General features: G+C 50.6%; 1 long non-coding RNA gene across 1 annotated transcript; it reads right to left on the bottom strand.

Moving 5' to 3' along the window:
* Positions 1 to 1,240: 1,240 nt before the first annotated feature.
* LOC106997941 (uncharacterized) lies at positions 1,241 to 23,882 on the bottom strand. The gene is made up of 3 exons (XR_003728980.2): positions 23,742 to 23,882; positions 14,885 to 15,170; positions 1,241 to 1,566 (listed from the first exon to the last, which is right to left on the bottom strand). It is a non-coding gene; the product is annotated as an uncharacterized LOC106997941 (long non-coding RNA).
* Positions 23,883 to 24,109: the final 227 nt, after the last annotated feature.

Raw genomic sequence — 24,109 nt, 5'->3', positions numbered from 1 at the left:
AACTTCTAGCACCGGGGAGGGACCAAGGGACAGATATGTTTGGGAAAACATGCCTGAGAAGTTTATCAAATAGTGCCTAGTACCTTCCAAATCCTTCTTACAATAAGATTAACTTTAGCTAAGATCACAAACCAGAGCTCAAAGATCTGAAGGGCCGGAGTGCCTAATTTGGCCCCTTTTCATGAGCCAAGTGAAGTGCCAGGGGATCTCTGGACACCTTCTCCTTGCCCTGTAGATGCCTTGCCAAGGAGAACCCGCTCGCCTGGCAGCTGTAAGCCAGCACTTTTCTTTTCAAAGCCTCTGAGTCTCCTTTCCCTCCTCCTCCTTCCTTCCCGCCTCCCCCCTCAGCCCCCAAAAAAGGAGGATGCCCCTTCTGTTGAGTACACAGCCTGCAATTTTGCTGTCAAATCTCAGCCAGGAGGTCAGTGTTGTGACTGACTGTGTAAGGATCGCTCCCTTAAGGGTAATTACACTAAATTCCCCTCTGAAGGACAGCTCTCTCTGGATAGAATACAAGAAAACTCCGCATCCCCCATTCACGGAAATTCATGATTTCTGTGGCTGTCACTGGCACTCTGGCAGCGAGACACTTCGAGGTGCTCCAACCACTCAGAGGTGAGTATGAAGGCGGTGGCCGCGGCAGGACCCAGGCCATGGAGGTGGGAGGCCAAGCGGCAAGATTAGGGGTGTGGGGTCCAGAGGGACCCCTCTGAGGAGCTGGGGTCCTGGGTGGCCAAGCAGGAACTGGGCCACAGACAGGAACATCTTCACCTGAGCTAGCCACACCCTGAACAGGGAATGCAAGGTCTCGCTACTGACATTCACCCCATGGGGGATACCCCTACACATGCACTCATTCCTTTGTTTAACAGGTTGCCTTAGAGCACTCATCACCTGCCCTGCACTGTACTAGGCACTAAAGGGGGACCCGCGATGGGGCAGCAGCCCCCTCTGCAAGGGCTGGAGTGCTCATAGGTAAAACAAAGCGCTTACATGTGAAAGGTGAATAAATATCCAAGCCTCCTCCATCCCCCGAATCATCCCCAGGCCCCATCAGAGGGGCAACACCCTGACCCTTGTCCCCACCTGCCCTGAGGGAGGCTGGCAGCTAGACCCTTCAGGTCTAGCAGCCACACTTCCACTCTTGCCACTCCGGGGAGACCCTGGCAAGAGCTGGGGAGTCACTCACCCACAACAAACAGTTAAAAGGAAGAAAGCAGGTCTGGCGATATCAATGCACTTTGATAACAATAAACTCTGCTTTTAATTTATGCTAATGTGTAGGGCTGTGGTGACAGTAAGAACTAAATTACAGAGTGGCTTTCGAGCTGGTAATTATCCCTCCATTTTTCGCTGCTCTGGAAGATGGACACACAATTATGCTCTCTTGCTGTATATTAATACAGATTCTTGACATCTTCAGCAGACCTGGAGCTGTCATCGAGCTTTTTGTCTCCTTTAATTGAAAATTAATGGTTACTGGGTTGCCACGGAAACAGAGGCCACGGACGCCAATGGTGCTCACGTCTCACCGCGGGACTGGCGGCGTCAGGAGTCCGGAATGACCTTGAAAGTTAAAAGAAAAAAAAAAACTTAAAAAAGAAGGGGAGAGGAGGACAGGAGGGTGGGGGGGTGATGTTCGTGTCAGAGCTGAGAGAGAGACAGAGAAAGAAGAGAAGGAAAGGAGTGAAAGGGGAAGAGGGAGAGAAAAGAGAGGAAAAGAAGAGATTAAAAATCAAAAAGAAGAGGGGAAATTCCAGGAGGTTGGGAGTGTGGATGCTGGTGAGGGGAAATTAAGTTTGTAAGTTTTACCTCTCAGCTTTTGCCTCTTACCTCTCGTGCTCTTGCTCACTTTCTCTCTCTCTCTCTCTCCATCTCTCTCTCTTTCTCTCTTTTTTAAAGACCCACTGAAACACTGGGACCTGGGTCTCCACTTCAGATTCCATGATTGTACAAATCTGTTTCAGTCAGAATGTCAGCATCTGCTGAGAGTCCCCATGAGGAAAGACAAAGGCTCCTTTGGTGCCATGAGAGGTGGCAGGCAGAGCAGGGGCAGGGGTGAGGTGTGCCACGTGGGCACTTCTCAGGAGCCAAGTGGGCTGTGCTGTCAGAAGTGGGGGCCAGGGACGGGGCCACTGCATGGGGAGCTGGGAGCTGCCGCAACATTGCTCCGGCAGACATGGGCAGGTGAGAGGGCTCTGTCTGCTAGGCCTTTAGCTTGAAGACACAACAAAAGAACTCAAAAGAGTCAGAGATGGGGGGAGTATGAAGGGGGAGGGTCCGGGCAAGGTTCAGTTTGCCTGGGAAAATAAGAGATACAGGAGGGCCATTCAGTGAGCCTCTGGGATGGCCAGTGGCTCTGCTTGGGAAGGTGTTTTCCTAGGAGAAGTTAGCAGGCCCAGCATAGAGGCACTGGGGACCCCTGAGTGTTCTAGCAGGGAAGGTGGGCTCTTTCCTCATCAGCCCACCTTCCCAATTCCTCAGCCCAGGGCACGTGCTCTAGAAAAGCAACTCAATTCAACCATTATTGGATGCCTTCAGTGAACCAGCAGCCAAGCTAGACTTTGGGGTCACAAAGACAAATCAGACATAGATCCTGCCTAGAAAGGCTCAAAATCGAACCTGGGAGTAGACAGACATGAACAGACAATTGGAAAGTTAGCGACCCCCTCAAAGATTTCTCTGCAAGGATGTTCATCTCAGTGTTATTTACAACAGCAAAAATCTAGAAATGGATGGATGACCAATAGGTGATGACTAATAAAATGATATGCCTTATGCCCAAAGAGCACTATACAGTCATTTTAAATTATGTTGGAGAAGAATATGTAATAACCTGGGGGAAAAAGTCCTCAATATTTTATTTAACAAAAAAATTAGTTGACAAAATGGTGATGTATTTTATGATTCCACAATCTTGTTTCTAAACTTTTAAAGACGTGTACATTAAACATGTAATAAAGTTACATATATGTGTATGTAAATGTGTGATTGCATGTGAGTGTATATTTGTGAATATGTGCGTGAATGTGTGTGTCCATGTGAGTATGTGTAAATGTGTGTATAAGAGTCAGCTTAAAAAAAACTAGGAGATACACTAAAGTCGTACCATGGTTATCTCTGGGTGGGAAGATTATGGCTGATCTTTATTTCCTTTTTTATGCTTTTCTGCATTTTCCTTTTTTTTTTTTTTTTTTTGAGATGGAGTCTCATTCTGTCACCCAGGCTGGAGTGCAGTGGCCGGATCTCAGCTCACTGCAACCTCTCTGCGGCCCAGGTTCCAGCAATTCTCCTGCTCAGCCTCCCGAGTAGCTGGGATTACAGGCACCTGCCACCGCGCCTGGCTAATTTTTATAGCTTTAGCAGAGACGGGGTTTCACTATCTTGCCAGGCTAGTTTTGAACTCCTGACCTCATGATCCACCCGCCTCAGCCTCCCAAAGTGCCGGGATTACAGGCATGAGCCACCATGCCGGCCTGTATTTTCCATTTTTTTAAACAATAAATATACATAACTTTGATTAACAGAACAAAAAGAAAAGAAAAGGTGTCTTTAGAATTCCAGAACCAGGCCCCTAGAGATAAAATCCCCAATAAGGTGCTCCTCACACACTTCTGCAGGGACTGGGCCCCCTTGCCCAAGGCTTTCCCCCAGAAATCAGACCCAGCAGAGCTTTTCCCCAATTACCAGAACCCCAGAACCCTGTCCTAGGCTCTCATTCCCCTCCCCCCGCAACACTCTCCCCATCCCCAGCCTGCTGGCCATGGTGTCCAGAGATAGGGTGATAGGCTGAGGACACCCAAGCAGGGCTGCAGGGTGGGCCAGGGGAGCAGGCCCTGCAGCCTGGGACATGGATGCCAGGATCTCCTTCTCTTTGTTTCCCAGGTGGACCTTTAAGGTAGCACCACTGCCTTCAGCATCATATTTGGACTCACATGCAGGCCACCAGCTACTCGAGGGCTAGGAAAGGGTCCCTCATTCATTAGGGCCCCAGTTGCTGGCTGGACCTCAGCAACTCTTTGCTAAGTTGAATAACAACAGTGGATATTTATGGAGTAACTACTCATCATTACAACTCTTAAGGTACATATTACTATATCATTTCACAGACCTGGCAGCTAAGGTCGAGAGAGGCTAACTGACTGGCTCCAAGGCCCATAGATGATCAGTTGCAGAGCTGGAACCCAACCCCAGGGACCATCTGCCTCCAGGTTTGTACTCTCTGTGCCTGTTTCTTCCCTTGCCAGGTCCAGAAACCCCAGGTACAAGTGGAGTCGCCCTGAATGGCTAGGGTTTCTGGAATAAACCCCATTCTGGGAAGGTCACCATGAAAATCTGCATCTTTTCATGGTCTTGGCACCCCTGGCCTGCCCGTGGCAGGGCTGGAAGAGTTACCCCTAGTTAAAGCAGGAACTTTGGAGAAAGCCTGGCTGGGAGGGGGAAGGGGGTCTCGTAACAAATGCATCCTCTCTGCCTCTCACCAGACACATCCTTAACTCACTCACCTGGCAAACGGGAGCTCTGTTCCATACCCCCAATTCACTTCTCTACCCCTGCCCAGTCTCAGCCTCCAAAATCAGATTTCCACACCCCTTCCCCCAGGAAGCTTTCAGGCAAGTCACTTCAAATTGCCACACTTATTCCTGTACTCTGCCCCAATAACAAATAAAGCTACCCTATGGCATATGTCCTCTGTCCTCCATGGCAGGCCCTAAGCCAAGCACTTCGCATGTGTCCACTCCCTCTATCTTCCTGACAAGTTTATAAGGAGGTGCTATGGTTTTATCCCACTGAGGCATTGAAAGTTAGCCAGCTTGCCCAATGTGACATAGCAAATCAGTGGCAGAGCCAAAAGGTGACCCCATGCCATCTGAAACCAGAAGCCACGTTCTTCACTACCACACCAATGGCAATGCAAGGATTTGAGGTTTCACTGGAACTGTGGTGCACTGGATGACCTGGAAATCAGTAGCCCATTTGGCTAGACTCTTGTGACGTGTCAATGATAAGGCAGGTTGCGGCAATGGTCTTTCCCCAGAACAGAGGATCTTGCATGTGTAGACAGGTGGAAACAAGCTCACCTCCTCTCTGGAGGTAGACTGCATCTGCTTCATTGACCTGGGAGCCTCTCAGGGTAAGGTCAATTCTGTTCTCACTGGTCCTGCCATCCACACTCAGGACATGAGGGAGGGTTCCGGGGTAGGGGGTCGGGGGCGACTGGCTGCTCCACTGGCTGGTAGACCGGCTATAGGGACAGGTGTAGGGGAAGGGTCCCACGTAAGGGCCATCTGCGCCTCTACCCTGTCCCTGGCTGAGCCCAAGACCCAGAGGAGGCCTGACTTTCTCTTCCCTCCACCTCCCTCCACCCCTCTACCCGCCCTTCTCCACCTCTCCCCTGTCCTTCCCTCCACCTCTCCCCTGTCCTTCCCTCCACCTCCCTCCACCCCGCTACCTGCCCTTCTCCACCTCTCCCCTGTCCTTCCCTCCACCTCCCCACCTCACCCCTGCCCACTTCCCTCCCCGCCCACTTTCCCAGAGCCAGAACAAACAAGAAGACAAACCCAGCCGAGGCAGCAGCGGTGGCAGCGAGGGGAGCAGGGAACTTGCCTTCATTTCCCCGGCTTCCCTGATCCCGACCTTAATCCCCGCTCAGCATCCTGTCAGCCGGGTTGTTCTCAAGCTGACATTGCTGCAGGCGCCTTCTCGGCAGCCTTTCCTCAGATCTGCCTCCTCCGGGGACTTCTAAAGAGGAGCCTGAGGTTTCTCTGTTACAGCCGGCTTCACTCACTGCCCTCAAGCAAAGCCTGGGCTCTCAGGGGGCTGCAGGGAGTGGGGGCAGTGCCAGTCCTGATGTTTCAGAGGAAGAGAGGAGAATGGAGGTGGCTGGACCCCAGAGGCTTCCACAGTGGGGGTCAGGCCTGGAGCAGGAGCCCAGCCATTGCTGTGGGTCTGCTCAAAGAAGGGAAGGACTTGCTTAGGTGTGCAGGCCTGAGAAACTTAGGGGAAACTGAGACTGGAGCCCAGGGAATTCAGGCTGGTGATAGTTCTGGCTGTGGAGGAAGCTGAAGGGTTTGCAAGTTTCTGAGCCTGCAGGGAGATCACAGCTCAGAGTGGGTTTGGAGAGAGGGGCAGCTGGAGCCTGCACTGAGTGTGTGTGAAAGAAAACACAGACATACACATTCATCAGTGGACGTGCTGAACACCTGCTGGGTCCTGGGAGCCAGACGGGAAGAGCAGCCTGGTGAGAGGGATGCGGGTAAGCTCCACAACAGACGGACCCCCGTGCCCGATCTGCTGTGGGGTCGCTGTGTGGCCTCAGACGGGTCACTTGGCTTTTCTGAAGCCCATTTTTCTCATCTATAAGATGTGTGGTGGGAAGGGGGAGGTGATCAGGAAAAGCGTGCTTGCAGGATCAATGTGAAGTTTAGAGTCAGCGTGTGCAGAGCACCTGGGGTTGAGGATGATTTTTACCATTCATGTCACTGTCCGCAGGGAGCTTTGTCTGGGTTTTCATAAGCGGAACTTTGTGTGGAGGGGAGTCGCAGGAGGGCACGGGTGTGTGCAAGTGAGCAAGTGAATGTCCATGTGGGGGTCTGGGCAGGACCCCCATGAAGCTGCTGTGAGTCCCTACATCTGAAATCAGGCTCAGCCCGCAGCCTGAACAAACATCTGGGACGTAGGTCTGGTCAGTTCTGCCGTCCCGATACACCCCCACCCTCCAGTTGTGACACACCCATTCTGCCAAGGGGATAGGGATATAAGAGGCTCCTGGAAGCCCAGGAAAGGTGCTCCTTAAGCTCCCCTACCTCTTTCAGCTCCCTCTCTGGGGACTCCCTCAGAGTCATAAGTGCTCCAGGGACTGAATTGGAAGGGAGTGCCTGAGACCTCAGGGGCTCAGCTTCTTGGGAGAGAGCTCAGGGTGCAAGCTGGGTGGGCTTTGTGAGAGTTGGTAGGGTCCCAAAGGCAGAGGGGTTGAGTGAGTGGCAGAGAGGGTGCCTCTCCATGCACCTCTCCATTCCAGAGTGGGAGGGAGGGAGTCCTGGAGAGGGGGCTATAAAGCAGGATCTGGATTCAGTCCCTCTACCTCCCCAATCAGGCCTCTCCCTGGATCAGTAAAAAAACAGAAGCACCAGCTCTTCCTGTTGCCAGGGTTGAGGTAGCTGGGTGGCCTTAGGCAAGTCATTAAACCTCTCTGACCCTTGCTCTCCCCATCAGTAAAATGGGAATAGTATTGCCTGTCGGTGTTGCGGTGCAGTAAAAAACAAAGCAGTATGTGCAAAGCACTGAAAACAATGCCTGGCATGTGGTAAATGCTCCAAGGTGTGCACAACATCCCAGCTGACACAAAGTTTTGACTCGGGCTGTGGCGGGTATGTCTGTACGAGCATTACTTGGTAATAAGAAATAGAATGTTGACAGTGTTTTAGGTTCCAAAAATGGATATGAATGTCAAAAAGTCAAAGCAGCCAGGTAAAAATGTCATGTAACAGCCAGGCATGGTGGCATGCACCTGTAGTCCCAGCTACTCGGAAGGCTGAGGCAGGAGAATCACTTGAGCCCAGGAATTCGAGGCTGCAGTGTGCTATGAATTGATTGTGCCACTACACTCCAGCCTGGGCCACATAGCAAGACCCTGTCTCTAAAAAACAAAAACACAAAGCAAAACGAAAAGTGTCACGTAACAGCTTGGCACATATAGGTATTGGTAAATTATATTTTCCTTCTTCTCTTTCTCCCTCCCTTCCTTCGGACCAAATGAATTTTATCATTCTCTAACCAAATCATTCTCACTCTTTGGGGGAAGTCAAATTCCCTCCTGACCTAACCATGATGCTTGCATCTCATCTTTGTGTGTTGGGGCAGGGGGGTTGCCTCCAGGGCCCACATAGGGCACTGTTGTCTCCCAGTCTTTGGGAAACCACCAGTCTGAGAACTCTCAGGAACTTGCTAACCATGCTGATTCCTGGCCCCCCTGACCTGCTGAATCAACGCCGGGAAAGGAGCCTGGGGATCTGCATTTAATAATCTCCCTTGTGAATCTGTCACCCACTAAATTTGAAAACCGCCTCCTTAGCACTTTTTCTCTTTTGCCCTTTGCCCATATGCCCATATGTGCTCTTGTTGTCAGACCATGTTTAAAGTCCTCGTCTTGGGAAGGTGGCTGCTTCACCCCCCAGCCAGGAGATTCCTGTGGGATGCTCCCTGCAAGAACCCTTAGGTCACTGGGCAGGATTCTGCCCTGCACCTTAGTCCCATGGCACCTATATACATTCATCCCCTACAGTCTGCAGGAGTTGGGGGCTTCCAGGCCCATTTTCCATAGTGGATGCTATATTCCTCAAAGGTCGGAACGTTTGGGTCCCCCCAGCAGGTGACCTGGGGTACAACCAAGACTCCATGTCAAACAAAGACATTATCTCCCTGCCCTGGCATTCAAACAGACAGGCTCAGGTCGGGGCAGGTGTCCTTCCAACTTCCCAAGAGCCTCCCTGCACTGGCGGTTCGGGAGCAGGGCAGCCTTCTGCTGCTGCTTCCTTCCCTGGTTTGTCACCCAAAGGTGTCACACAAAGGCTCACCTTAGTGTTTAGGAAAGGGTGGGGAAGGGGACACTTCTCAGACCCCTGATGACTCACCTTTCCCCAAATTCCAACCCCCACACCCTTATAACTACTCCCATCCACCTTAGAATGAGTGAGGGTGACCAGAGCTTTACCAAGGGAGGCACCCTTGGGAGGAGGAGGCAGCGGGGTGTGTGAGGCTCTTCTGGACTCAGAGGCCTGAGTGTGAAGTTCTGGCTCCTCATCAGCCAGTTGCACAGACCATGGCAAGCCCTCCTCCAGTTCTCTCATCTGGGAAGCGGCCATTAAAAGTTGTGAGGCCTGAGAGAGAGACCACGGGGATGAAAGTGCTAAGTGAACACAAGGTATGGATCTTTTTTTTCTTCTTTTATAGAATTAATCATTTTGCATCCTCCCCCAACAACAGGTGCAGGCTACCTAGGAAGCCCCTGTCCAACTGCCTCCTCTCTGGGAGTCCCAGCCTCAAGCTCTCTGGCTCTTAAAACAAGTCCATCTGTTTGGGAGGTTTCAGAGGCAGCTGGGAGGGGCCCCCAACCACCCCAGCCCATTCCAAATAGGTAGAGTGGGAGAACCCCGTTCTGAGGCAGCCTCTAGCCATGATGTCCACCCCAGGGGCGTCAGGGGAGGTGAGGAGAGGAGGCACCAGGGGAAGAGGACTGTGGGAGCCAGATCCCGAAACTCCTATGGGCGTGAGACCAGAAACCCAAACCCTGCCCCCACCTCCCCACCCCTTAAGCCACCGTCCGGAAAAAATAAACTATTTCCTGCAACCAGCTCCGAAACAAAGTCTGTGAATGCACAGTGACACATGTTACATAAATAGAAGCCACAGAGGGGAAAAGCCTGTTTTCTCTTTCATTATTTATCACTCTCTAACCATCTCCAGCTGGGTGAGTAAACAGGCGCATTGGCCCATAATGAGGAACAGACTGCTGCTGTGGGGCTGCCGGAGGGGCGCGTGTGTGTGTGTGTGAGCGTGAGAGTGTGTGGATGTGTCTGTCTGTCTGCCCCTGAGAGGGAAGCGTGGGAGCCTGAAAAGGCAGAAGGCTTGTGGGACACCAGATTCCAGAGGACAAGGGGGGAGCCACCTGGTGCCCCCCTGGGGTGGGACAGAGCCAGTCTGCTGCCTCCTCACCATGAGGGTTGGTGGGGGAACTGGTGAGCTGGGCGGAGGAGTCAGAGGGGAGAGACTGTGTGGGTGGGAGAGGATGTGAGATGTATGAGCCAAGTGCGAGACTGCAAATGTGCCGGGTCTCTGAGCGTGACCTCCGCAGGGTGGCCTCTGGGAGTGAGGCGGGGGTAGGAGGGCGTGTGAAGGGGTGTGACTGTAGGGGGTGTGTAGGGCTGTAAGACTGGGAACCTAAAGGAGTGGGTGTGTGATGACCTCGCCATGCGTGTGTATGCATGTGTATGTGTGCGTGTGGGGGGACCATGGGAGTGTCTGATCCTGAAAGTGTATATGGGAGTGTGTGATTTGTGTGACTACGGGAATGTGTGTTTATATCTGTGTCACTATGGCAGTATGGCCTGTGCATGTGAGATTTTATGGCTGTAGGTGGTGTTTTGGGTTGAATTGTGCTTCTCTTCAAAAAAGATATATTGAAGTCCTAACCCCAGCACCTCTGAATATGATTTTATTTGGAACCAGTATCACTGCAGATGTAATCAGTTAGGATGAGTCCCTACTGGAATAGAGTGGCCCTCATGCAATATGACTAGTGTCCATATAAGATGTCCATGTGAAGACACAGAAACATGGAGGCAGAGGCTGAAGTGATGCACCTCCAAACCAAAGAATACCTGGGGCTACCAGAAGCCAGCAAAAGCAAGGAAAGGCCGTTCCCCACAAGTCTCAGAAAGAACCTTGCCTTTGGACTTCTAGTCTCCAAAACTGTGATACAATAAATTCCCATTGTTTTAAGCTACCCAGTGTGTGATACTTTGTTGTGGCAGTCCCAGGAAACTAATAGAGGTATGTATGAACGTGTTGTGCATATGAATATGTTGTGCGAGCTTGAGAGTGCATGAAAAAATGTGAGAAACCGGCTGGGCACGGTGGCTCACACCTGTAATCCTAGCACTTTGGGAGGCCAAGGTGGGCGGATCACCTGAGGTCAGGAATTCTAGACCAGCCTGGCCAACACAGTGAAACCCCGTCTCCACTAAAAATACAAAAATTAGCTGGGTATGGTGGTGCATGGTTTTAATCCCAGCTACTTGGGAGGCTGAGGCAGGAGAATCGCCAGAAGCAGGGAGGCAGAGGTTGCAGTGAGCTGAGATCATGCTGCTGTACTCCAGCCTGGGTGACAGAGCCAGACTCCATCTCAAAAAAAAAAAAAAGGTGAGAAACCATGAGAGTGTGCATTTATGTGAGTATGAGATGGTGGTAGTGAAGATGGAGGTGACTACGGGAGTGTGAAAACGTGTGAGACAGGGAATGTGTGAAGTGTCTGCATGTGTATTTGTATGTGCCAGAACACACATGCTCAGTACCTACAAATCATCATCCTGGAAAGGAACTCAGCATCTGTCCTTCACATCTGATTGCCTCTACCCACCCTCCCTGACCTTGGGCAGCCCTACCTGAGGCCAGGTAAGCCTGGAGGAGGGCTACCCACAGCCTGCCCACAGGACACAGGATGCAGGCTTGCTCCTCAGGGACCCAGAGGAGGCCAGGAATTGAAGGCTGCAGCCAGTGAGGTACAGGGTCAAAATCTTTGTTTGTGGAGCTGGGCATTATTGCCTGAAGTCTGATTTCTATTTTTTGTTTGTTTGTTTTTTGAGACAGAGTCTTGCTCTGTTGCCCAGGCTGAAATGATATGGTGAGATCTTGGTTCACGACAACCTTCCCCTCCTGAGCTCAAGCGATTTTCCTCCCTCAGCCTCCTGAGGGACTACAAGCACATGCCATCACGCCTGGCTAATTTTTGTATTTTTTGTAGAGAAGGGGTCTCATGGCCAGGCACGGTGGCTCATACCTGTAATCCCAGCACTTTGGGAAGCTGAAGCAGGAGGATCACCTGACGTCAGAAGTTCAAGACCAGCCTGACCAACATGAAACACCTATCTCTACAAAACACCTGTCTCTACAAAAATACGAAAATTAGCCAGGCATGATGGTGGGTGCCTGTAATCCCAGCTAGTTGGAAGGCTGAGACAGGAGAATCGCTTGAGCCCGGGAGGCGGAGGTTGCAGTGAGCCATCATCACGCCATTGCACTCCAGCCTGCGCGACAGAGTGACACTCCATCTAAAAAAGAGAGAGAGAGAAGGGGTCTCGTTATGTTGCCCAGGCTGGTCTCAACCCTCCTGCCTTGGCCTCCCAAAGTGCTGGGATTACAGATATGAGCCACCACGCCCAGCCCTGATTTCTTTCTAGCTGCTATGCTGGTATCCCCAGTCCTGCATAGGGAGACAGGCCTATGCTCAGAGAGTCTTGAAGCTACACTGGGTTCCTAGACACCATGCTGATCAGCCCCATTCCTGGAGACCACTGGATGTCACAGAACCAGCTGGAAACTTAGCCTCCCAGGCCATGATCAGACCAGCCGGTCCCTCTGCTGGCTTAGCCACTGTCTTCCAACCAGGAGACACCATAATTGTTCAATTACTCAACAAAGCACATGTTCCAAGGCCCACGTCTTAGCATACTCAAAGGTGTCCCAGAGAGGCTTTGCAATGAAACTTCAGACAAGCCACTTCTCTCTGAGCCTCAGTTTCCTCTCTGAAGAGTGTACAACCACCCTTGCCCTGCCTACCCTCATAGAATTCTTGTCAGGATTAAGGGGCTCAATGGACGTGAACTTGCCTTATAAAGAAACGCCTTATAAGATGCCTCCCACAGACCTATAGGGTCAGTATCATCTCCAGTATCAGCTTCCCACTGTCTCTTCCCTTAGCTCTGTAATGCTTTGATTTAATTCAGGAGTCTGCAAACTGTGGCTCACAGACCAAATTCTGCCTGGTTTTGTATGGTCTGTTAGCTAAGTGGTTTTCACAGATGAACGTTAGTGGTTGATTTGATAATAGGGAGCATTAACTTTGAACCCCAACCAAGCAAAATGTTATCTCCATTCCCCAAATTTCATTCTTCTTCTTATTAGACCTGTATTACAAAAAAAAAGTACTCAATTATTATTGTCTTTGTAATTTCATCAATAAAAATTTTGTGGAAATTTGTTTTCTCTCTTGTTACGCAAATCCCTGCATAATATTCTCAATTTTGCCTCATAGCCTGCAGAGCTTAAAATACAGCAAAAGTTTGCTGGTCTTTGCCTCCACTGCCCAACTCCGCCCCTGTCACATAAAAACAGCCACAGATGATACATAAGCAAATGAGTGTGGCTGTGCTCCAACACAAGTGTATTTCCAGAAACAAGTGGTAAGCAGGATTTGGCCATCATCTGTCAACTCCTGAAGTAGAACACTGTAAGCCCTTGGCCATTTTGATGGGTTTGGAGAAGGGCAAGTCAATCCTTAGTCAAGTCCAAATAAGCTAAGTGTTGGCTTGAACAATTGACTGGACTGAATTGGGCTGGATGTGAGTCTGAAGATGATGGGACTCCCTCCAAGGACTCTAAGAATAAAGCCCACCCAGAAAAAGGCAGAGTGAAGCAATGGGAAAACCCAAGGGCATCGTTTTAAGTCCCTGGATCACACATCATCTGCAGTGAGTCCTGCTCCCTTGACTTTCCGGTGCAAAAGCCAGTCAATTTTCATTGTTATTTAAGCCCATTTGAAGTGGATTTTCTGATGTTTGCACTGATACAAGAGCACAAAAGAAGAGTGCCTAATCCAGCCTGGGGCATTCAGGGGAGACTTCCAAGAAGAGGTGCCATCTGAGCTGGGTCTTAGCAGTGAAAACATATGGGAGAAAAGATATTCCAAGCAGAGGACACAGTCTGAGATGAAGCCCAGCTACATGGAAGAGCACAGAACATGCCACAAGTCCCGGGTGGCAGAGCTGGGAGTGGCCAGGGATAGAACCAGAGGTTCAAGAAAGGATACCTTCTACCCTGTGCACCCAGCCAAGGTGCATGAATTTTGAATGCGTCTTAAGCAGGGCATGACAAGTTCAGGCTGGAATTTTATTTATTTAATTTTTATTAAAGATGGGGTTCAAGCAATCCATCTGCCTCAGCCTCCCAATGTGCTGAGATTACAGGCATGAGCTACCACACCAGCCTGGGCTGGCATGTTAGATAGAACTTTTTCACCACTGTGGAGGATGCACTGAAGGGAGGCTCCAGAAGAGGACAAGGCTGGAAGTGGGGAGGCCAGCTAGGAAGCTATTGGAATACTCCAGATGGGAGATGATGAGGGTCCTGCCCTGACCAATAGTAGGGGGAGTGGAGGTAAAGAGGAGGGAATGACTCTGAGAAATGCCTTGGAAGCCACAGGACTTGGTGACTGGATATGAAGAGGAAGGGATAAGGAGAACCAAGGGATGATTCTAGTTTCTAGAGTGACTGGGTAGATTATGCTGCCACCAATGTGGAGAAAATGCAGAGGTGGAGCATGTTACGGATACAGAAGATGGCTTGGGCTGGGGACATGTTGACTGTGCCATCCCTGGAGGCCCACAGACATGGGCATGGGATCCAGGTTCCACACGGGATAGTGGTGGGAGCCACCATCTCACGGGTGGTAGATAAAACCATGAGAGTAGATGGGCTTGTCCAAGAGCACAGGTGATGAGGAGAGCAGTGGGGCAACGCCCAGTGCTTCAGACAGGACAGTGGGAGATGAGATGAGCCCACAGAGACTCATGAAAAGGAAAAGTTAAGCAGGAGAACAGTAGGGCAGAGTGTGGCAGGCACTGGCGCCCTGCCCATCTCTCTCAGTGTTCGCCTCTAAAGGTAAAAGCCTGCTTACTGCCAACACCTGCTCTTTGCCTGAGGGTTTTTTCCTGGCCGTGGAAACACCCTTGGCTCCAACCCAGAGCAGGCCGGAAGTGCTGGAGAGTGAATGCGCCTAGAAGGAGGCCACAGCCCATGATGAAGGGAGGTTGATGGATGAGTACCCTAGGGCCTGCGCCCGTGGGTTGGCTTGTGTCCGGTGTGCGTCACGCATGCGCAAGTCCCCAGTGGGACTGCACTTCTCCTGCTGACAGTGGGATAACACCCCCTTTATTGGCTGCCTTCCCTCATTCTCCCTGCCCTGCTCCCCCACTGGTATTTCTGGGACCACCTCCCAAATAAACCACTTATGCTTGAATCACTGTCAGAGTCTGCTTCAGGGAGAACCTAAACTAAGACAGAGGTGTCATGAAAACCAAACAAATAGAAAACATGAAGGTGTTCTCACCAGGTAACTTTTGTCACTGGAGGGATCAGGTCTGTCCTGCCCCAAGGGGCCCACCTCCACTCTCATAAAAGAGGCAGGCCGATTTCTTGTCTGGTCCGAAGGTTCTCAGCAGGGGACTTTCCACATTCCCTGGCTGAGCAAACTCCAACATCAAGAAATCCTTTTGTAGTCCCAGTTACTCAGAGGCTAAGGCAGGAGGATCTCTTGAGCCCAGGAATTCGAGGCTGCAGCAAGCTATGGTCACGTCACTGCACTCCAGCCTGGGTGTCAAAGTGAGATCCTGACTCTAAAATAAAACAGAAAAAATAACTCCTTTCCTATCTCTCACCTCATTCCTTCGGTTTTTGCAGGAGCTGCTGTGTACTGCAAATGCTCAGAAAGATTCCTCAGCCCCAAGCCCGCCCTCTCCTTGTACCCCTGATTCAGTCCTCTTCTTTTCCAGCACTCCAGGTGGCTTTCACTTCTTTCTATTCATCATATCTCCAGCCCTGTAAGTGTTCTCTGCTTCTTTCTGCCTGCAATCCAAAGACTGGCCATGACTGCTGACCAGTGTCCCACAGGGAAACGGGGGCTAGGTGGGCTGGAAATACTCCCAGTGTACTCCTGACCCACCCTGCTCCCCACCTCCTACCTCTCAAGGCAGGAGGCCAAGGGGAATTGCCTTGAACCAGACTTCTTGAGAGGTAAAGGGCCCTCAAGAAGCCATATACTAGAGCAATGAGGTGATCACTCTGGTGTGTAACAAGCCAGGGTATGAAGGCAGGTGCTGTACTTACATAATTGTGGAACCGTGTATGAATTTCAACCTTTCTGAGCTTTAGTCTTGTCATTTATAGAATGAAGATAATAATAGTATCAACCTGATTTAGGCTGGGTTCCCACAGAAGCAGCCCCTGAGACACTATTCCATTGCAAATGGTTGATTTAGGAGGTGAAGGAAATACCAGTAGAAAAGTGGGGAAGTAAGACAAGGAAAGGAGGCAACAAAGTATATGTTACCAGCTACAGGATGGGCTCGGTCCCACAGAAGAAACCCTGGAAGTATGCATAGCACACATGACTCGGAGTTATTCCACAAGTGAAGTGAGAGAGTAGGGGTATTTATATACCAATTCCCATCAGTTATGGGTAGAGGGCTCCTCCAGGAAGTGCTAGTTCCCTGGCACTTCTGGCCTCCCACAGAGTGGAAAAGTGGGCTCTAATGCCCAAAGGAAACCCTTAGGCTAGGAAAGGCAGGCATTAGTGATTGGAAGCCTTAGGGGTGAAAAGTCACAGTGCACCAGACAGGGCACCAACAAGTATCTGTTGCATCATCTTAGAGGACTGTTGGGAGGTGAAATGAGGTCATGTGTGGAACGCGCTTAGCACAGTGCCTGATGCATGGGTGGTTCTTCTTTAAGCAAGACCCAGCTTCAGTTTGCCTTCAGCTGCCTGGCTCCAGGGACTTCCTGCTGCCTAACAACATTGAGAGAGGTCCTGGGGGCTGGAGAGCCATGGGTTAAGAGGAGAGGGTACTGGAGGAGACCCTAGGGGACATGGTGAAGACCAGAAAGCAGAGGGGGTACAGGAGAACCAGGAAGGAGGTAGGGCCTGGGGCCCAGGCCTCGCATAGAATTACAAGGATCAGGAAGTGTGTGAGCCCCACTCCATGGACCCAGCCAGATGCCACACACAATAAGGGATGTATAAAGACTCTCTTACCTTCCCTTATTTCTACTCTACATTCATTGCCTTTGATATTTGGAGCACTGCTTTCTCTTAAAAAAAAAAATAGGACTGTTGTGGGAATCAGAGATACACGTTAAAATTGCCTGGTGAACAGTTGATGCTCAACAGACGGCAGCTATTTTCAATGTGAGCCTACCTGGGCTTTAACTCTCCTCCTTCATATCCCACCTCACCCTCCAGGGCCAGCAGCTGAGACCCCAAGCCCCAGGTCTTCCAGGTTCCATGGGGAAGGAATGCATCCTCTGCTAAGAACAGAGTTCTGAAGGCATCCTAAGTCAACAAGCAGAAAGGGAGCCAGAGGAGAGATAAGAAGAATGGGGAGCACAGCCCTCTGAGAAAAGGGGATGGCTCTGAGGAAGTGACAGTCTTCCTTGTCCCATTTTCTACCTAAGTTCCCCCCTTGACCCCAGCCAGCTCTTTCCTTGCAATCAATGAAGACACAGTTATTACATATGTCCTACAACATGCAGCTGATAACTGCAGGACACCAACTTGCCCTAAAGTGTTAGGCTATTTTTGTTTTTTAAACTTTGCTCTAAAGTATCAAATCATAATCAAATCAATATGCAAGTACTGTGCAGCTACCTTGCAAAAGAAATTAAGCTGGGTACAATGAGAAATCCCCAAATGACTGAAACTGTAGGTCCCTAAACTAAGGAGTTTATTATCTAGTTGGAGAAATGAGGCATAAAATGGCTAAACAGTTAACAAACAATAGGGTTTGTTAAAAGTTACTGGGAGCGTATTCAATAAGTTAGCTAACAACACATTGTAACATCAATGACACAGGAGTGCTAAAGAGCACCTGGAAAGAGGCAGAAGTGGGCTGGGGTAATCAAGAAAGAGTAACAGTAGCTATAGTCTATCCAACACCTAAACTGAGAAGAATCCTACATGAGCCATATGCGTCCTCACCACCTCTCTGCCAGACTGTCATCTTTCTTCCCATCTTGCCGTTGAATAAACTGAGGCCAAGCCCCTTGCTTCAGGATTTTGGGCTAGAAAAGTGACAGAATTGAGACTTAAATCCAAAAGTCTTCAAGTGGATGGAAGATGTGGGATAGCTCCTAAAAGATAAGGAAGAGCCGGACGAGGTGGCTTGCACCTGCAATCCCAGCACTTTGGGAGGCTGAGGCGGGAGAATTATTTGAGTCCAGGAGTTTGAGACAAACCTGCGCAACAGAGAGACCCCTTCTGTACCTGGGTGTGGTAGCTCACACCTGTGGTCACAGTTAATCGGAAGGCTGAGGTGGGAGGATCACTTGAGCCCAGGAGGTTGATCACAGTGAGCTGAGATTGCACCACTGCACTCCAGCCTGGGCAACAGAGTGGAGGCCCCATCTCCAAAAAAAAAAAAAAAAAGATGAAGAACTGAATGAAGGGAAAAGGAATTCTTTCCTCTGTGCCCACTCCTGGGGCTTCTGCTACCCTCATGCATCCTCCACCCCATCCCCACCCCCATGGGTGGGGTGCATGAGGGAGGGATAAGGCACTGGGTCTGCTCTCTTGGCCCCTCCCAGTATGTTCTGCTCTCTTCCTGCACAGAAATCCTTCCATGTAGGGATCTCATTTGACCTAAAGATGCTGTGTTCCAATTAGTGGAAAATTGCTCACTGTTTGTCAAGTTATCGTTTATTTCCTGATTTTTTTTTTTTTTTTTTTTTTTTTTTTGAGACGGAGTCTTGCTCTGTCGCCCAGGCTGGAGTGCAGTGGCCGGATCTCAGCTCACTGCAAGCTCCGCCTCCCGGGTTTATGCCATTCTCCTGCCTCAGCCTCCCGAGTAGCTGGGACTACAGGTGCCCACCACCGCGCCCGGCTAGTTTTTTGTAATTTTTAGTAAAGACGGGGTTTCACCATGTTAGCCAGGATGGTCTCGATCTCCTGACCTCGTGATCCGCCCGTCTCGGCCTCCCAAAGTGCTGGGATTACAGGCTTGAGCCACCGCGCCCTGCCTATTTCCTGATCTTTAATGACTGATTTTTGACAAATCAGCCCAAAGTCCCATGCCCACCACCCTTTGGACAAGGCCTGAGTCTCTGACTCCCTAAAAGTCCCAAAAGGAACTGCAAACATCTCCAAGGGCCCAGGCGCCTGGTCAGCCTGGCACCTAGAAGGACAAGCCAGCCTCACCCCAGTCCTGGGGGCCCTCTCCTCCACAGCCCCCGGCACAGCTACCCACACTACCATGGTCATCTACTTGGGGCAATATGGTAAACTGATAAGCCTCCCCCACAGGTAGGAGCCCCGCTTAAAACCGAGGAAGCCTAGAGAGTGCCTTGAAGGTTCCTGGCACAGTTCATTAAGATGTCAACCCCTAATGAAATATTTCTCTCTTTAAATCATCATTGATCTTGGGGAAGAGGAGCCTTTGTGGAAAAGGAAAAAGCTGTCCCTCTCCTCTTCCTCCCTCACCTCCAATCAGCAGAGATTCTAGGTCTTTCCCAGTCAGAAAGATTGGGAAGCAGGGAATGGACGAACAGTGGAGAGATGGGAAAGGCAAAAGATTCCGGAGTAGAGGAACCACAGCAGGGAAGGAGAGGCACAGTGGGAAGGGAGGTCACAGAAGGAAGCCTACCATAGCAATGAGACCATAATACCCAAACACCCACTACAATCGAACTGTCCCATCAGTGGGAGGCTGGGTAACAAAACAAGACGGGGCACACTGATATGGTAGAATCCTCTCCAGTGGCCTCTTAAGTAAGTGACCTAGAGACACACACAACACATGCAACAAACATGTAGACATTCATCTCAGCAGCATGAAGTTCAGCAAAACACAAGTAAAAACAAGGAGCAGGCTACCTTTCATTTAAAATTTTAATTGCTTGATATTTGACTATGCCACAAAAATGGATCAAAATAAATAACTAAAAGAAAAGAAAATTTTGAGATACCCAAGCAATACCAAAGCAGTAAGAGTAGAAAACTTACTTGGGAAGGCCAGCTTCAGGAAACCACAAGGGAAGGATGGAGAATGGGAAAGAGAAGAGTCATGGAAAAGGCCTATATTAGCAATGATTTTTACATGTTGCATTTTTAAGCATAAAATGTATAGCTCAATTAATGTTTACAAAGTGAACACATGTATGTAACCAACTCCCAAATTCAAAAAGACCCCCAGAAATCCCCTTGTGCCCCTCTGTCACACCTCCACCTAAAATAGCCATGCTCCTGAGTTTTAATGCCATAAATTCATTGGATTGGGTTTTGAATTTCATATCAATGGAATCAAACTGTGTTTTCTTTTGCATCTGGCTTTTATGCTCCACATTATATTTGTGAGATTCCTCCATGTTGTTGTATGTGGCAATGGTTTGCTCATTCTCATTGCCAAGTACTAGCCCACGGATGAGAAGACCATGGTTTAGTCACCTATTCCACTGTTGACGGCTATTGTGAATAGTGAGCACATGCGAATAGATGGCATAGCATTCTGGTGTATGCCTTTTGGTGAACATATGTACATATGCATTTTTATTGGCATATACTTAGGAGCGGAGTGGAGTGGAGTTACTGCATTATGCTGATAAAATGGGTTTTATTTTTGTTTTTTGTTTTGTCTTGTTTTCTTGAGATGGAGTTTCACTCTTGTTGCCCAAGCTGGAGTGCAATGGTGCCATCTCAGCTCACTGCAACTTCCGCCTCCCAGGTTCCAGTGATTCTCCTGCCTCAGCCTCCTGAGTAGCTGGGATTACAGGCATGTGCCACCATGCCCGGCTAATTCTGTATTTTTAGTAGAGATGGTTTCTCCATGTTAGTCAGGCTAGTCTCGAATTCCCAACCTCAGGTGATCCACCCACCTGCCTCAGCCTCCCAAAGTGCTGGGATTACAGGCGTAAGCCCCCGCTCCTAGCCTATGCTGATGAAGTTTTATTTCTCAATAACTAAAAAATAGTTTTTGGCCAGGTGTAGTGGCTCACACCTGTAATTCCAGTACTTTGGGAGGCCAAGGCAGGCAGATCACTTGAGGTCAGGAGTTCGAGATCAGCCTGGCTAATATGGCAAAACCTCATCTCTACTAAAAATACAAAAATTAGGGCATGGTGGCATGAGCTTGTTGTCCCAGCTACTCGGGAGGCTGAGGCAGGAGAATTGCTTCAACTCGGAAGGCGGAGGTTGCAGTGAGCTTAGATCACACCATTGCACTCCAGCCTGGGCGACAGAGTGAGACTCTGTCTCAATAATAATAATAAAATAAATATAAAATATCTGGGCTTAGGTTTGTTGGGACCCTGGGAATGAAGCAAATGTTTCTAGATGTACACACCACTACCACCCCAAACTACTCCTGAGTATCAGGCCTGCTGCTAGGAACAAACTCATCTATCAGCCCACTTCACCTCCACAATAGGATGGCAGCTGACCTTGGGAAACGGCATCTGCTTCAGAGCAGGAGACCTGGGAGCAAGTCCTTGCCACACCACTTCCTAGCTCTGTGACCTGAGCAAGTCATTTGACCTCTCTCAGCTTCACCTGGAGAAGAGTCACCATTACTGGGGTGATAAGCTGAATAGCACGTTATTCGACTGCCTGGCAAGCATTTAATAAGTGGCAACTCATGATTTGCAGCTTTGTGAGGTCAACATTCCTCATCCTGGAGCTCATCAAAGGGAAAATAAGTAATTATGGAAAGCATGTGAGGAACACATTACCAGGCTAGACGTTTTGCCCATCCTCCCTCCCAACCACCCAAGGAGGCCTCCTAACCTCCCAATTGATGAGTGAGGAAACTGAGATTCAAACATCATGTAACTTGTCTCGGTCACACACTGGTTAAGTGACAGAGGCTGAAGTTCAACCCAAGGCTGCCTGACTCTAGCCCCTGTGCTCTTAACTATGGCCCCCATGGAGGGGCCAAGCCATGAGCCTTGGTTCCTGCCACCGCCAAAGCACCTGCACCTGCCCTGAGTCCTGTGAAGGAACAAGGACAGAAAGGGGACCCTCCTGCCTGCTCCCAGTCACTCCCACTTTGGAGCCAAGGGCTACTCTTTTCAACCTTCTTAACGAAGCTCTTGCACCAGGAAGAAGGGCTTTGGACTGGCTTCTTTGATTGGGGGCATTTGTTCTGTATCTTTCTTTGGGGAGGCTTTATCTTCCTCCCTAAAATGCCTTTTAGGTGACGACAAGACAGAGTCTTTTGATGCCTTGAGCCCCCACAGTAGCTCACAGGGAGCTGGGAACTGAACTGGCCTGGAGATGAGGGGTAAACTGAACTGAAAGTGAAGGATTTCCCAGGGCAATCCCTCTGGGCAAGTGAGCCCATGTGTGAGGTAGAAGGGCTGCTGCAGGAAGGGGACGGGAAAAGCATTCAGTGAACCAGCCAGAAAAGGGCTGGAGAAGTCCCTCAGAGGTCACCTTATTCCATGGCCCCCTACAGAAATTCTCTCTTTTGTCTCCAAAGCCCCTAGTTCTCACCCCACCCTCAGCCTTTGCTGCAAGAAGGATGGGAAGGAGAACTGACGACATAGTCACTGGCCCAGCTGGTCTGACACAAGGACCTGCCACTCCAGGCTTGGCCTGGGGCTGTCCACACACCATGACTTCCACCAGAGCTGGCCCTCGACAGAAGGTAAATCAGATAGTACTACCAAGGGCTTTCTTTCTCCCAGAATATCCTTCCCCTCAGCTAACCCACAAGCAAGCAGTGCCACTTCAGAGACCACCATGAGCTTCTTTCTTGTTCTCATTGAAGTGGCTCTAGTTGGAATCTGGCTCATCACTGACCAGCAGCTGTGTAAGCCCAGGCAAGTGACTTGATCTCTTTGTGCCTCAGTTTCCTCTTCTATAAAATGGAGATAATAGAAATATCTCCCTCCTGGGGTTACTGTGAAGATTAAATGGCTGGTGAGTGGTACGACTCAGATGTTAGCTTTTATTTTATTCTTATGGCTATGGTTATCTCAGTTGCCACACTGGAAATGACACCGAGATATCCACATAAATGGCACTTAGAGTCTTCCCTGCACAATTTCACACCTAGAAATCTAAAATGCTCCAGCAAGACCTAAGTATGCCTGTCACACTTGCCCAACAGAGCAAATACATAAAATGTGGACCCGTGCAGGTGTCAATAACATTACAGAAAAGGGACAGAAGTGACGAAAAACAACCCAAGAGGGTGCCTCCTCTCTGACATCCCCTTTCCTTTCAAGGCCCACTGGAAGGGCCAAGAAATCCCCTCCCCCCAGGCAACTAAGCATCAATCCTTGCAGCTCCGCCCCCACCCCTCAGGCTTCCAGCTCCCACTCCACAGGGGCTCACATACTATGCCTGCCCCTTGTCCACCTGCCTGAGGATTTAGGACCAGGGGAGGCTTCAAGAGCCATTGTCTTCCTGCCCCGATCCCACAGCAGGATCCTCCCTTGGTCATGGGGACCTGGTATCACTGAGCTGGGTTGGGGTACTTCATGAGGACTCCTGAGGCCTCCTTCACTTCTCCCCACCCCCAACACACGCAGACAGATGGGAGATGTTGCCGGCGCGTGTGGGGCGGGGAGGTGGGACGGGTATTCAGATTTCCATGGGACTCTGAGTGGTGCGTCTGCTACCAACACAGCCCTGCCCCTTGGGCCGTGGGCATTTCCTTACCCAGACCTCCCCCTCCCAAGCCAAACACACCATCGCCACCACCACCACAACCCCTCCAGTCCCCCTGGGCAAAAGCGATGTTCAGAGACGCGGAGTTTTGTTTACAATCTAATTTGTCCTCAACTTTGCACTTCACTTTGCCCGCATGGCTCTGGCCTTGGGCCCCTTCTTCACTGGTTCGCAGAGCACTATACGGGAAATTCCCTTTCCGCAGAGGGAGGCAGTGCGCGCCTGGGGGTGACCGTTCACAAAGCCCTGAAAGGGCCTCCCACCCCCTACCCTCGGCTCAGAAAGCCCACCCTCAGCCCCCACGCAGTGGGGAGCAGGAGGGAGGCCAGGCAGGGCCCGAGCCTGACGCTGGCTCAGTCTCTGGGCCCCCGGCCACTCCCCGCGCCGAGCGCAGCCCGCCGGGAACCAGTGAACCGTGTGGGAGCAGGACTTGGCCGTACCTCCAGACTCCAGGGGATGGTCGGGGTTTGCAAGCGCGCCATAGGATGAGACCGAGGCCAGGGTGAATCCCTGGGGTCCCTCCACCTACCATCTTTTTCAGATCTGCCGCCCCACGTCTTCTCCCCACGTTCCCATTTTTCCTCCCCTAAAGTTTGGTGCACGTGGTCTTCTCCAGCTCTCAGCGGGCTGCCAGGCGGGGTGAAAGTTCCTGCACCTGCTTTAGGCGAATTATGGTAGCACTAGAAGTTGGTTTTCCCTCCCTCCGCCGCTTGCTCTCTCGCTCCCTCCTCCCTCGCGCTCCGCGCGCTCCCTCCTTCCCTCTCCACCCTCCTCCTCCCCCGCCCCATCCCGCCCCGCCCGCGCGCCGCCCGCTCGCAGCCACTCGCAGCCCAGGCTCAGTCGCAGCCCCTCGGAGTCCGGAGCCCACCGCCCCTGCGGACCGGACAGTGCGGCCGG

The sequence above is a fragment of the Macaca mulatta genome, chromosome 4 (genome assembly GCF_049350105.2).
Source record: "Macaca mulatta isolate MMU2019108-1 chromosome 4, T2T-MMU8v2.0, whole genome shotgun sequence".
Lineage (NCBI taxonomy): Eukaryota > Metazoa > Chordata > Mammalia > Primates > Cercopithecidae > Macaca > Macaca mulatta.
Note: the sequence above shows the minus strand (reverse complement) of the source record. Positions and strands in the feature narration are given on the sequence as shown.